This window comes from Rutidosis leptorrhynchoides, chromosome 7 (assembly GCF_046630445.1).
Source record: "Rutidosis leptorrhynchoides isolate AG116_Rl617_1_P2 chromosome 7, CSIRO_AGI_Rlap_v1, whole genome shotgun sequence".
NCBI lineage: Eukaryota > Viridiplantae > Streptophyta > Magnoliopsida > Asterales > Asteraceae > Rutidosis > Rutidosis leptorrhynchoides.
Window position 1 is genome coordinate 153,408,835 of NC_092339.1, and position 15,236 is coordinate 153,424,070.

Sequence of the window (15,236 nt, forward strand, 5' to 3'; positions counted from 1 at the left end):
AGTGAAATATCCGACAGAGAAATTGAAACAGATTATTGCATTTAATCAAAGGAGATCCTGATTTCCTAAATCACCGAAGAACCAAATCTTATTACGAAGATTTTCTCCAAATCTCTTGAACTTGGAAATCAATCCTATCTATTTCAAAAGATATGATGAATATATACCTACTCATTTTACTCTTTGGTGAGAGCTTCACTTGTACTCTTCACAAAATCAAAAGATTTTATTCATATTACTCAATGATGATAAAACTCTATTTATCAACTCATATTTGTCATGAAAACATTCTTATTGTTATCCACGACGACCTCTATCAAATTTCGGGGACGAAATTTCTTTAACGGGTAGGTACTGTGATGACCCGGAAATTTTCGATCAAATTTAAACTTTAATCTTTATATGTTTCCGACACGATAAGGAAAATCTGTAATGTTGAGTCTCAAAAATTGTGAAATCTATATTCATGTAATCAATTACCATTCGACCTTTACTAACGATTCACGAACAACTAGTTACAAATAAATATATATAGATATATAAATAAGTGTGTATATATATATAAGTACATATATATATATATATATATATATATATATATATATATATATATATATATATATAAACAAAAGTATATATAATAATTTAAAATAATAAAATATAATTTAATCATTAGATTTAGATATATAAAAATATATATACATGATAGGTAGGTTGTAACTAAAAATGGATTTATATAAATATATATGATTCTCTATACATAATTAATATGTTATGTAGATTGTGAAGAATATAAATATTATATGTCGAAATGTATTAGGAAATAACATAATATTAAATAAATATAAAACATGTTCATATTTATATGAATGGTGATAATATATTAAGATGTACACACATATAATATTATATAGTTATAATGTATAAATATTGAAATTTATTTATATTATATAAATATAAATATAGATAAATAAATACGGGTACATACATACATACATACATATATATATATATATATATATATATATATATATATATATATATATATATATATGTGTGTGTGTGTGTGTGTATATATATATATATATGTATATATATATATATATATGTATATATATATATATATGTATATATATATATATGTATATATATATATATATATATATATATATATATATATAGAAAAATGTGTGTTTAAAAATCATAAGATCCAATTCAGTTTCATTTCTCAATCCCTGCTGTATATGATTTTTGTTTCTGTCTCAAGTTGTTATACATTTACATCATGACGTACCAATCTATGAAAGAATTTTAAATTGCTTTTAAATTTTTTATTTGATTTAATAGGAACGAATATCTTTCTGTCAAACCAATTTACTAGCAAACAAATTTCAATTGAGACAATTAACTGTAACTGATTTTTGTTTGAATCCTAATTTGTTAAACATCTTAATCTCACTAGTACGATCCAATTTGATCTTTTATAATTATTTTATCTACTTCTGTACGATCGAATATTGAGGGATGACTTAAATTGCAATGAAACAAATAATTTACTCAGAGTATTCCAAAATCAATCAACTTTACAATCTCTTTATCAATCAAGAACTCATTTTTCTTTTATCACTACAACAAACCCATTTAAACAATTGGATACCATCACCACCCATCACGTTTCTCTATCACTCTATTTCTCTTTTTCTTCATAAATCACCAACGAACCACCACAATCTTAAAACTAAACCGAAGTGTTACTGCTGCTATTACTCTTCTGTGTTGATCGAAGCAAAACTGTTAAACTGTCATAAGTCATTTATGTTCCAGTTTGCTATTAACGAAGATCATCACCACCACCTTACAACCCTAAAACACCATCACCATGAACCCATGATAACTACTGCTATGTTTCTGTTATGTTTCTACTACTGCAACTACTGGAATTCTTCTGTTTCTTGTCGAAAACCGCAAACCAGCTGATCTAATAACGTGTTCCTACCGATGCTTTTGTTCCTACCTTGTTCCGTATGAAAACACCATTTGAAACTCATTGTTTCTGTTTGTGTTTGCTACTGCTTTTCTTGCTCGAACCACTCTTGTTTTTCTTCTACTCGTTTTCTGTTGATAAAGATAAAAGATGAAATGATGATGCCGTGTGATCTTGATGATGAAAGTAAGGGTCACTAGACACCCCTCAATTCCACTTGCAATTAAATTAAGTTTCTTTTTATATAAAGGCTTCATCAAATATCCAAGGCAAGTTATTTCCATAGGGGACTAGATTTAATGGCCGACCAAAGTTTGCTTTAAGAACGTGCACTTTATTTTTCTATGAAAGTAATCTTTTGTTGAGAAATGATGAGATGGGAAACCGAATGACCTGTGATACTTTTCTTTTTGCTGATGAGGTACCTGGCCGAACTATATTACTTTTTTGGGCCACCAGTGTTCTACTTTAAGTGTTTGATGAACCATATTCTTATTTCTAGTCGAGCCGAGATTCAATCCAGGTTACCATTGGGCCGAGGGTGTATTAGTTAATTTGGCCGAAACTGAAATCATTTTGGGCCATATTAAAACAACGTAATACGATTGTAAGAATGATAAATGAGCATAATGATTTACGATGTTGATGATGTTATGATGATGATAATAATGATATAATGATGATGATACCGTAAGCTATATATATGTGATGATATCATGTTAATGATGATAGTAATAAGATAAATGATTTATGGAGAATAGATGTTTAAGTGATGATAATGATCTGAAGAGGATAATAGTTTAAGTAAATGGTCGAATGGTGAATAAACAAAAAGGAACGAACAGTACAGTGGTTGGTTAGGTGTTTGATTGAACAATAGGTCCCGAGTTCGAATCTAGGCAGTTACAGTTTATATTTTTTTTTTATCAACAATTAACTACACAAGTTGGGCCACTTAAATCTTACATGGGTTTGGATACTTGGGCTTGTTAAACTTGATATTTGGGCTTCAAATAAATTTATGTTGTTTGGCTAAAGAATCGGGTTTGGGTCTTAGTGTTGGATTAAGATGACAAATGGTGATGTATATTGGTAATGATACTTAAAAATATTAACACGATGATAATACATGAAGTGATGTCGAGGAGGAGTTGTTTGGATATGTTTTTGGGTTAGCGGGATGTCGCGGGATCAAACCCGGACTTGGGCATTGTTTTTAAGGCCTACTCCTTTGAGGTAGTACTACTATTACATTTATTATTGTTATTATTATTATTATTATTATTATTATTATTATTATTATTATTATTATTATTATTATTATTATTATTATTATTACTATTATTTTTTATCACTTTTATTATTATTATTATTATTATCATTATTAACATATAACATTTTTATCATTTTATTATTAGTATTATCATTATTATTAAAAGTATTATCATTTGTATTATTATCATTACTATTATTATTTTTAGTAATATGATAATTATTATTTTTAACAAACAAATGTTATCTATATAAAAATATATTACAAGTCAACTAATATTACATACTAATATGTTTTTAACGAATATATTACAATTTATATTGATAAAACATTAATTAAAGTATATATCATATATTATAAGTATAATTATATATAAAGATATTAATTTTAATAAATTATAAAATATAAGTAAAACTTAGTTGATTAAATGGGATATATGTTAATATATATGCAATTAATATAGGTTCGTGAATCCGAGGCCAACCCTATTTTTGTTCAATGACGTCATATGTATTATTACAACAAAATACAGTATGGTGAGTTCATTTGATTCCCTTTTACTCTTTACATTTTTGGGACTGAGAATACATGCGCTGCTTTTATAACTGCTCTATTAAATGCATTTGAAATATATATTTTGAACTAAGAATACATGAATTGCTTTTATAAATGTTTGACGAGATAGACACAAGCAAAACATTCCTCGAATGAATTATGTGGATATGATAATTGCCACCATTGAATTATGTGGAGATGATAATTGCCACCATTGAATTATGTGGACATGATAATTGCCACCATTGAATTATGTGGACATGATAATTGTAGTGACCCGGAAATTTCCGATCAAATTTAAACTTTAATCTTTATATGTATCCGACACGATAAGCAAAATCTGTAATGTTGAGTCTCGAAAAGTTTGAAAACTATATTCATGTAATCAATTACCCTTTGACCATGTCTGACGATTCACGAACAAAAATGTGTATATAGAAATGTATGTGTATGTACATATGTGTATTTTTTTTTAAGCTAAGAAATATTGATAAAACATTTAAGAGCTTGGTGATACAAAAATAGATTATGAGATTATTATGTGACTTGAAAGCATTGAACGAATTAGTTGATATGAATATAAGCTACGAGATCTATTTTATGAACATAGAAATGCTATCACAGTAGTTAGTGAATAATACTTTACTTGAACGTATTTGTTCGATGTAAGTTTATCAATGAGATTAAAAGATAATATCAAGTGATTGATTTATCAGGTACATTGAATTATAATTACGAGTCTTTGTTATGAGGTCCACTTGAATTAGAAAACTCTTACTTTTAACGGTATTCGGAATATTTAGTAAAGTGATTCCATGTAAGAACAAAAGTGTTATTATTGAGGATTAGACAGAGGTTAGCGGAGAGTCTCGTTTAATTATCAAAAGCGTACCTTGCAATGATTGACTTGTGTCACTTGGTAGGTTAATTATTTAGTTTTCTTAATATTGAAGACGTTTTACGATATAGATGAAACCTTTTAAAGAATGATTTTGAATATAACTAATTCTGGAAAACTAAATTATATTTATTCAATTTAGTACAAACACATTTTTTTCGATATAATAGAATTTGATTATAAAATATTTTTATGGATTTTCAATGATATAAAAATAAAAATAAATATAAAATAAAGATTTCTAATGAGCACCAAAAGACTACAACATTTCATCACAAGATTGAAAGTTAAAATGTTGGAAATCACTAAACCTGAGCACTTGCACGAGAAAAATCATAACTAAATCATACTGACTCGAAAAAGGGTGATTCCGGTGTCCAAACGACCGTAACTCAAAAATCTACAACTTTCATGAAGACACCATACACGAATCGTGTACCTATCTACACGAAACGTGTAATCTTGTGCCGACATATTTTGGTGGCGGCTCACTATGCAACATGTTTTTAATTTTTATTAATATTATATTATATTATTATATTATTTATAAATCTATATATATAGGATCGATCATAATTGTTTTCTAACTATCTATCTCTCACACTCTCTCTATAATTATATTTATTATTATTATTGTTAGTGTTATTATTATTATTATTATTAGTATTATTATACATAAAATACTACGACGAGGTCATGGGCGAGTTATTTCAAAACGGGTTTTATGAGCGGGATAGAGCTAAGGAAATTATGAGTTATGGTTATGGAGGTGATGGGTATTGTTCATGGGTATGCTTGTGAGGTTAAACTAGTGTTTGTCACCTCCATTGCGTCTACGTACCTTTCCTACAATATTGAACCTCAATATTGATACGTGAGTACTCCTAATTTAATTTTTACATACTAATAGTGTATCCCTGACTAGTGCTCGAGAAAATAGGATTATGCATGCTTGTAAATTTGATAGTGCCCTTAGATAGGTTATGCCGAATCTTAAAGGTTGTTATATTATAGTTGAAGGAAGATATAAGATTTGCATGTCCTTAAAAAGCTAGAAAAAAATTAAGAACTTTTCCTTTAGATGCAAAATAGATTTGATGGACGGATTAAAAGTTATAGTCAATTAAAATTTCGTAAAAATGATTATTATCGTCGTTAATATCGTTGTCTTAATTTTTTTTATCAAATTGTTATTATTCCAAAATAACACGACTGTTACTTATTATTATTATCAATACTATATTATTAACTAGAAATGTAATACAAATTATATAACTACCTTAATAGAATCTATCGCAGTATTTTTATGATATTAAATGAACTTTATAAGTTTTATTACTTAAGATATATAAAAGTATATTTTAATATAAAATTTTATTTATAAACGAATTATATTATTTACTTTATTAAATCTTTAAAAAAAAAATATTTTAAAAATATAAAACGACGATATTTAAATTATATAATAAAACATTTATAAAGTTTTGAAATCATTTGGAGTTAAACTAATTTTTGTCGACCTTTGCATACTAGACTCGAGCATTAGGATTGTGGTACACTATGACTTAACTTAATGTATTAGACAAATATTGACAAATACATAATTATATATAAATAATTTAGGTTCGTGAATCCAAGGCCAACCTTACACTTGTTCAATGATGTTATATGTATTTTTACTACAAAATACAGTATGGTGAGTTTCATTTGCCTTTTTACCCTTTATATTTTTGGGCTGAGAATACATGCGCTGCTTTTATAATTATTTTACGAAATAGACACAAGTAATCGAAACTACATTCTATGGTTGAATTATTAAACCGAATATGCCCCTTTTTATTAAGTCTGGTAATCTAAGAATTAGGGAACAGACACCCTAATTGACGCGAATCCTAAAGATAGATCTATCGGGCCCAACAAGCCCCATCCAAAGTACCGGATGCTTTAGTACTTCGAAATTAATATCATGTCCGAAGGAGGATCCCGGAATGATGGGGATATTCTTATATGCATATTGTTAATGTCGGTTACCAGGTGTTCACCATATGAATGATTATTTTTGTCTCTATGCATGGGACGTATATTTATGAGAACTGGAAATGAAATTCTTGTGGTCTATTAAAATGATGGAAATAAATGATTATGATAAACTAATGAACTCACCAACCTTTTGGTTGACACTTGAAAGCATGTTTATTCTCAGGTTTGAAAGAGATCTTCCGCTGTGGATTAGCTCATTTTAAAGATATTACTTGGAGTCATTCATGACATATTTCAAAAGACGTTGCATTCGAGTCGTTGAAGTTCATTAAAGATTATTATTAAGTAAATGACAGATTAGGTCATTTATAGTTTGGATATTATGAAATGGTATGCATACATGTCAATTTTTGATGTAAAGAAAGATTGTCTTTTAAAAACGAATGCAATGTTTGTAAAATGTATCATATAGAGGTCAAATACCTCGCAATGTAATCAACTATTGTGAATCGTTTATAATGTATATGAACGGGTCCTTTCAGTTGGTATCAGAGCGGTGGTCTTAGCGAACCAGGTCTGCATTAGTGTGTCTAACCGATAAGTCGTTAGGATACATTAGTGAGTCTGGACTTCGACTGTGTCTGCATGTCAAAAGTTTTGCTTATCATTTCGTGTCGAAAATTACCTGCTTATCATTTTTAAGTCTAGACGCGCTTTCCTGCATTTATTGCATAATAGTGTATAGACGAATTCTTATCTTAGCATATCTGATACTGTGAACTTTGACTGACATTTTTCAAAGATTCTCCGTAATTTATGGGATTTTGGTATTATATATACATATGTAAATTATGTATAGAAAGATATCAAATCTAACTCCTATAATCTATTTCATATCAAAAATTCATTCCCTTGATCATACGAGATGGATCCCTCAACAAGTTCGAATTCCTCAGATTACGACAGCTATTCCGATATGGAGTCTCATTCCAGCTCCGAAAGCAGTATGACCGGAATAGATCAACCAATCAGTCATCACCTATTCTGGATGAAATGGGGATGGGTTCGTAGCCTCCTCAATTATTGGAGACAAGAAGAAGGTGATCCTTTCCATCCACCAAATTGCCCTATTGACAATGAACCTGAAGCACTTACCGGCGAACCTGTTCGAGAAACCATTTTCTCTCTCATCTCCAGAGTATCTCGTCACGATTATATACTACACCAAATTCTTGATTATATTTATCCGCTCGTCCGAACCGACGATCACCCCGGTGTAATAGAAGAAGTTAACGAGCTTCGCGCTCGGGTAGTGGCTTTGAAGAATACGGTGCGAAGGTTACAAACACCATCAGCAGCGTAACCAGTACCGCCAGTAACATCCACATCGCAAGTCTCAATACTAAAAGCACCAGCAGCATCACCGACATCAACATCAACCACCATTATTAACATCAACAGGATCATTACCACCACCAACAATCACATCCGCATCACACACCTCAATATCCCAATCTGTATATCGGATATCAACGTCACACGCACCAAAGATACCAAGGAGTACCAACAACAACAAACGATGAAGTATTGATTCATAACTTCATCGGAGAAACATTCTGTGGTGATTAGGTAATCTCTAAAGTTTTAGAGATTATCTATCTCAGCCTTAACCGTAAACCAGATGAGTGGACAGAGATGATAGAGAGAAGAACCGAAACTCTAACAAGACTGGTGCGTAAGGTACAAGCTAGACTTGTTTTACCAACATCATCAGCAGTACCAATAGCCTCACCAACACAGTCAATGCTGTCAACATTGTTAGAATCGTCAGCACCTCTAACCTCACAAGTTTCGCCAATTCAAGAATCACTGTGGAAACCATTACAAATTAATAACAAGTATATTGTATCAACGAGTTATGAAGTATTAACTCAGTTCCTCCGAAGGATTTATATGTATATTCTATAAAAAAAAATTTTACCATAATAAATCTTTCTGTACTAAGCTATTATGTATGGAACTTAACTATCTGGTTAATTCATATTACTAATTTGCTATGATGTACATTCTTCGTTAACAATTTAATCATTGTTAACTACAATCTCTGCTTCAACTCAATGAATTTTATTTCATAATAAATCAAGTGTATCATTCAATAACATGTTTGATTATACACTTTCATCTTTGATATACCCGAAATTTACGGGAAAACAATATTCGTATCTTGCGAAGTTAGCAAGAGTTCCATGAGCATCAGCATGATTCACTAAGGAAATACATATAAATATTGAAGCATTGATTACATTAGTGAAATACTCCGCAAAGTTTATGTAATCTCTAATGTTTTAGAGAAAATTCATTTCTAATTCAATCCGAAAATCAAATGAGCTTAGTATGATATTAACTCATTGAATCTGTACTACATCTGAAGAAAATATACCCACATATATTTTCATAAAGATTGTAATGAGAATTCTTGTTCAAAATATTATTTGTGAAATTTTTTTAACGGGTAGGTAATACCCGAGAGATATATAAAATCACAATTAATATGTTACATTCTTCAATTCTGATTCAATAATCATCAACTAAACCAATATACATTCTTCTATAGAAATCAAAACAATCATACTCATTCGAATCTAATTACATATTCTGATTTTGGGAATTTCAGAATTCAACTCGAGATACAACCAAAATCATCACTCTTAGATCCTTATATTTTTCAAAGCTATACTTTGACTTCAAAACTGTGATAGCACATCACTTTTAATCGTAACACACAAGATGGATATGAGAAATCATTCGGGATTTAGGACGATTTCATCATTTGGATATTGACTATGACAATCTGCAATCAAAACCCTCCGAAATTCTAGAAGACACTTCAAATAATAAACAATTGAGATGATGATCCAACCACACGTTACCCGAAGTTTTGTACCTGAAAAACTCTCGAAACCAAAGTCATAATCTAACATGTACCTGCGTCGAATTCTTCTAGCAAGAACAACATTTCGATTCCTTTTCAAAGTAGCCAATTTTGTCACGGATCCAGCAAGTCAACTTCGATTTTTTCAGTCGGACCAGTCTTATTATAACCCTGATAGATACGTTGCCCTTTCGTCATTATTACTGGGGAACCTTTCATATTCCACCATATTACCACCAGCGTTTAATCATCTAAAACACGATTCTTCTGAACCCACCTCAGATTGATAACCAGAGATTCAGATATTATTGCATTAAATGCAGAGGAAACATAAAAATGGTAGATGGTTTAAACGGTCAAAAGTTTGATGATAAAAGATAGTGAGTTGGTAAAGCTCAGAAAAAGAAAGGATTTGGTACTGAAAAATGGATTGAGCAAAGTATGAAGGAAGCCATGGACAAATCACAGAGACTGAATCTGCCTTCAAAGGATCCAAATGATTCAGTGCCTGCTGAACTCGTTAGCGAACACCTTATTTCTTATTCTAAATCTCCACAGACAAATATTATTCATCATCATAATATCTTGAATATTCTAAGATATCATAGTATCTTTCATTATAAATATCCTTGATAATTCTGAAGATATTTTCATAAGTATTCTCATTTGAAATCAATTATCTCTCTGTAATATCTGCAACATAAAAAGAAACTGTGTTAGTTTCTAAATACTGAAAAATTCGAATATGAATGTTTTTGAAGTAGTGTTGGGAACTGATACATGAGTTAATATAATATAATGACACTTGATCAACGTCATTATATTACAGTAGGTCATGTTAAGTTTCTAATGGGATGTGATGATTCACAGCACCATCATCATGTGCCATTTACACGACTCTTACATTCGATCTAATCCTTAAACATAGCAAGAAAATATTTCTTGATGATTCGATCTTTTACAGGATATTCTGGTAATTTGACAAGTCAAAATCGCATCATTAAGATTTCCTTCTTAGAACATTAACTATGTTCATTCCGAAATTCATAACTGCAAATTCTGGACCATTACTCGCTTGACTCGAGGACGGGAAGAGGAAACGAAAGAATGAAGCTCCAAACTAGAAATTGGAGCATAAACCGCAGCAAATAAAAGAGAATATTAATTATGGGTGACAATGATTATAGAAGACAGATGCAGGGGCATCGAAATATAAGGGAAGATATAAAACTCAACAACCACCCTGAAGCTACAAACCGTGCATATCAATACGTATTGCCACGTAAAGGCACGGAAAAATTAATAACACTATAACCCCAAGATAATAGTAGAAGTAAATAAAATCTTCCGGTGGTAGATGAAAGAGAAGGATGACAGATGTAAAAATTAAGAGTATATCAAGGATCAAAATGGGATGGAGCATATTGACGAATGTTTTAAAGTATGAACTGAGGAGAAAGAATAGAAGGTGTGAGTTGTAAGGAAACAAAGAGGGTGGATTTATAGAAAAATATCCGACAGAGCAATCGGAACAGATTATTACATTTACTCAAAGAAGATCCTGATTTCCTAAGTCGCCGAAGAACCAAATCTTATTACGAAAATTTTCTTTAAATCCCTTAAATTCCGGAAATCAATCATAGCTACGTCATCAGTTAAAACAAATCTACATTTACTCATTTCGCTCTTTTACGATAGCTTCACTCATACGCTTCGAGAAATCGAATTATTTTATCCGTACTTCTTAATCATGATAAAACTCTATGTATCAGCTTATATTCGTCATAATAACATTCTTACTATTAGCTATGACGACCTCTATCAAATTTCGGGACGAAATTTCTTTTAACGGGTAGGTACTGTAGTGACCCGGAAATTTCCGATCAAATTTAAACTTTAATCTTTATATGTATCCGACACGATAAGCAAAATCTGTAATGTTGAGTCTCGAAAAGTTTGAAAACTATATTCATGTAATCAATTACCCTTTGACCATGTCTGACGATTCACGAACAAAAATGTGTAAATAGAAATGTATGTGTATGTACATATGTGTATTTTTTTTTAAGCTAAGAAATATTGATAAAACATTTAAGAGCTTGGTGATACAAAAATAGATTATGAGATTATTATGTGACTTGAAAGCATTGAACGAATTAGTTGATATGAATATAAGCTACGAGATCTATTTTATGAACATAGAAATGCTATCACAGTAGTTAGTGAATAATACTTTACTTGAACGTATTTGTTCGATGTAAGTTTATCAATGAGATTAAAAGATAATATCAAGTGATTGATTTATCAGGTACATTGAATTATAATTACGAGTCTTTGTTATGAGGTCCACTTGAATTAGAAAACTCTTACTTTTAACGGTATTCGGAATATTTAGTAAAGTGATTCCATGTAAGAACAAAAGTGTTATTATTGAGGATTAGACAGAGGTTAGCGGAGAGTCTCGTTTAATTATCAAAAGCGTACCTTGCAATGATTGACTTGTGTCACTTGGTAGGTTAATTATTTAGTTTTCTTAATATTGAAGACGTTTTACGATATAGATGAAACCTTTTAAAGAATGATTTTGAATATAACTAATTCTGGAAAACTAAATTATATTTATTCAATTTAGTACAAACACATTTTTTTTCGATATAATAGAATTTGATTATAAAATATTTTTATGGATTTTCAATGATATAAAAATAAAAATAAATATAAAATAAAGATTTCTAATGAGCACCAAAAGACTACAACATTTCATCACAAGATTGAAAGTTAAAATGTTGGAAATCACTAAACCTGCGCACTTGCACGAGAAAAATCATAACTAAATCATACTGACTCGAAAAAGGGTGATTCCGGTGTCCAAACGACCGTAACTCAAAAATCTACAACTTTCATGAAGACACCATACACGAATCGTGTACCTATCTACACGAAACGTGTAATCTTGTGCCGACATATTTTGGTGGCGGCTCACTATGCAACATGTTTTTAATTTTTATTAATATTATATTATATTATTATATTATTTATAAATCTATATATATAGGATCGATCATAATTGTTTTCTAACTATCTATCTCTCACACTCTCTCTATAATTATATTTATTATTATTATTGTTAGTGTTATTATTATTATTATTATTAGTATTATTATACATAAAATACTACGACGAGGTCATGGGCGAGTTATTTCAAAACGGGTTTTATGAGCGGGATAGAGCTAAGGAAATTATGAGTTATGGTTATGGAGGTGATGGGTATTGTTCATGGGTATGCTTGTGAGGTTAAACTAGTGTTTGTCACCTCCATTGCGTCTACGTACCTTTCCTACAATATTGAACCTCAATATTGATACGTGAGTACTCCTAATTTAATTTTTACATACTAATAGTGTATCCCTGACTAGTGCTCGAGAAAATAGGATTATGCATGCTTGTAAATTTGATAGTGCCCTTAGATAGGTTATGCCGAATCTTAAAGGTTGTTATATTATAGTTGAAGGAAGATATAAGATTTGCATGTCCTTAAAAAGCTAGAAAAAAATTAAGAACTTTTCCTTTAGATGCCAAATAGATTTGATGGACGGATTAAAAGTTATAGTCAATTAAAATTTCGTAAAAATGATTATTATCGTCGTTAATATCGTTGTCTTAATTTTTTTTTATCAAATTGTTATTATTCCAAAATAACACGACTGTTACTTATTATTATTATCAATACTATATTATTAACTAGAAATGTAATACAAATTATATAACTACCTTAATAGAATCTATCGCAGTATTTTTATGATATTAAATGAACTTTATAAGTTTTATTACTTAAGATATATAAAAGTATATTTTAATATAAAATTTTATTTATAAACGAATTATATTATTTACTTTATTAAATCTTTAAAAAAAAAATATTTTAAAAATATAAAACGACGATATTTAAATTATATAATAAAACATTTATAAAGTTTTGAAATCATTTGGAGTTAAACTAATTTTTGTCGACCTTTGCATACTAGACTCGAGCATTAGGATTGTGGTACACTATGACTTAACTTAATGTATTAGACAAATATTGACAAATACATAATTATATATAAATAATTTAGGTTCGTGAATCCAAGGCCAACCTTACACTTGTTCAATGATGTTATATGTATTTTTACTACAAAATACAGTATGGTGAGTTTCATTTGCCTTTTTACCCTTTATATTTTTGGGCTGAGAATACATGCGCTGCTTTTATAATTATTTTACGAAATAGACACAAGTAATCGAAACTACATTCTATGGTTGAATTATTAAACCGAATATGCCCCTTTTTATTAAGTCTGGTAATCTAAGAATTAGGGAACAGACACCCTAATTGACGCGAATCCTAAAGATAGATCTATCGGGCCCAACAAGCCCCATCCAAAGTACCGGATGCTTTAGTACTTCGAAATTAATATCATGTCCGAAGGAGGATCCCGGAATGATGGGGATATTCTTATATGCATATTGTTAATGTCGGTTACCAGGTGTTCACCATATGAATGATTATTTTTGTCTCTATGCATGGGACGTATATTTATGAGAACTGGAAATGAAATTCTTGTGGTCTATTAAAATGATGGAAATAAATGATTATGATAAACTAATGAACTCACCAACCTTTTGGTTGACACTTGAAAACATGTTTATTCTCAGGTTTGAAAGAGATCTTCCGCTGTGCATTAGCTCATTTTAAAGATATTACTTGGAGTCATTCATGACATATTTCAAAAGACGTTGCATTCGAGTCGTTGAAGTTCATTAAAGATTATTATTAAGTAAATGACAGATTAGGTCATTTATAGTTTGGATATTATGAAATGGTATGCATACATGTCAATTTTTGATGTAAAGAAAGATTGTCTTTTAAAAACGAATGCAATGTTTGTAAAATGTATCATATAGAGGTCAAATACCTCGCAATGTAATCAACTATTGTGAATCGTTTATAATGTATATGAACGGGTCCTTTCAATAATTGCCACCATTGAATTATGTGGACATGATAATTGCCACCAATTGATATGAATGTTATGTATCGAGAGAATGATTTTATACACAGGTTATGTGTATGTTATTTTTGTGCACCAGATATGTGTACGGTTACTAAGATTTATGAAAAATGGTTTCGTACACAAGAAATGTGTACTGTATTTAAAAGATATCGCATGTGCATTACTGGTGGGTATAGGATTCGGGCTCATTTGTACAATGCAGGATTTAAATCTTGTAGTCTATCAAAATGATGAATTTTATTGTTTTATGATAAACTTATGAACTCACCAACCTTTTGGTTGACACTTGAAAGCATGTTTATTCTCAGGTATAAAAGAAACATTCCGCTGTGCATTTGCTCATTTTAAAGACAGTATTTAGAGTCGATCATCGCAATGGAACCAGTTGTTGGTGACTTCGTCAAGATGGATTAGGATGGGTCCTTTCAGGAGATGCATAAGCTTGTGTAACATGGACAAAGGTTGAAGCTTTATTGGATCTATGCAATAAAGAGGCAATCTTGATGTTCAAAACTTGTAGAATGATAGATTTTACTCTTAGTTCTGTATTGATGGTTGAA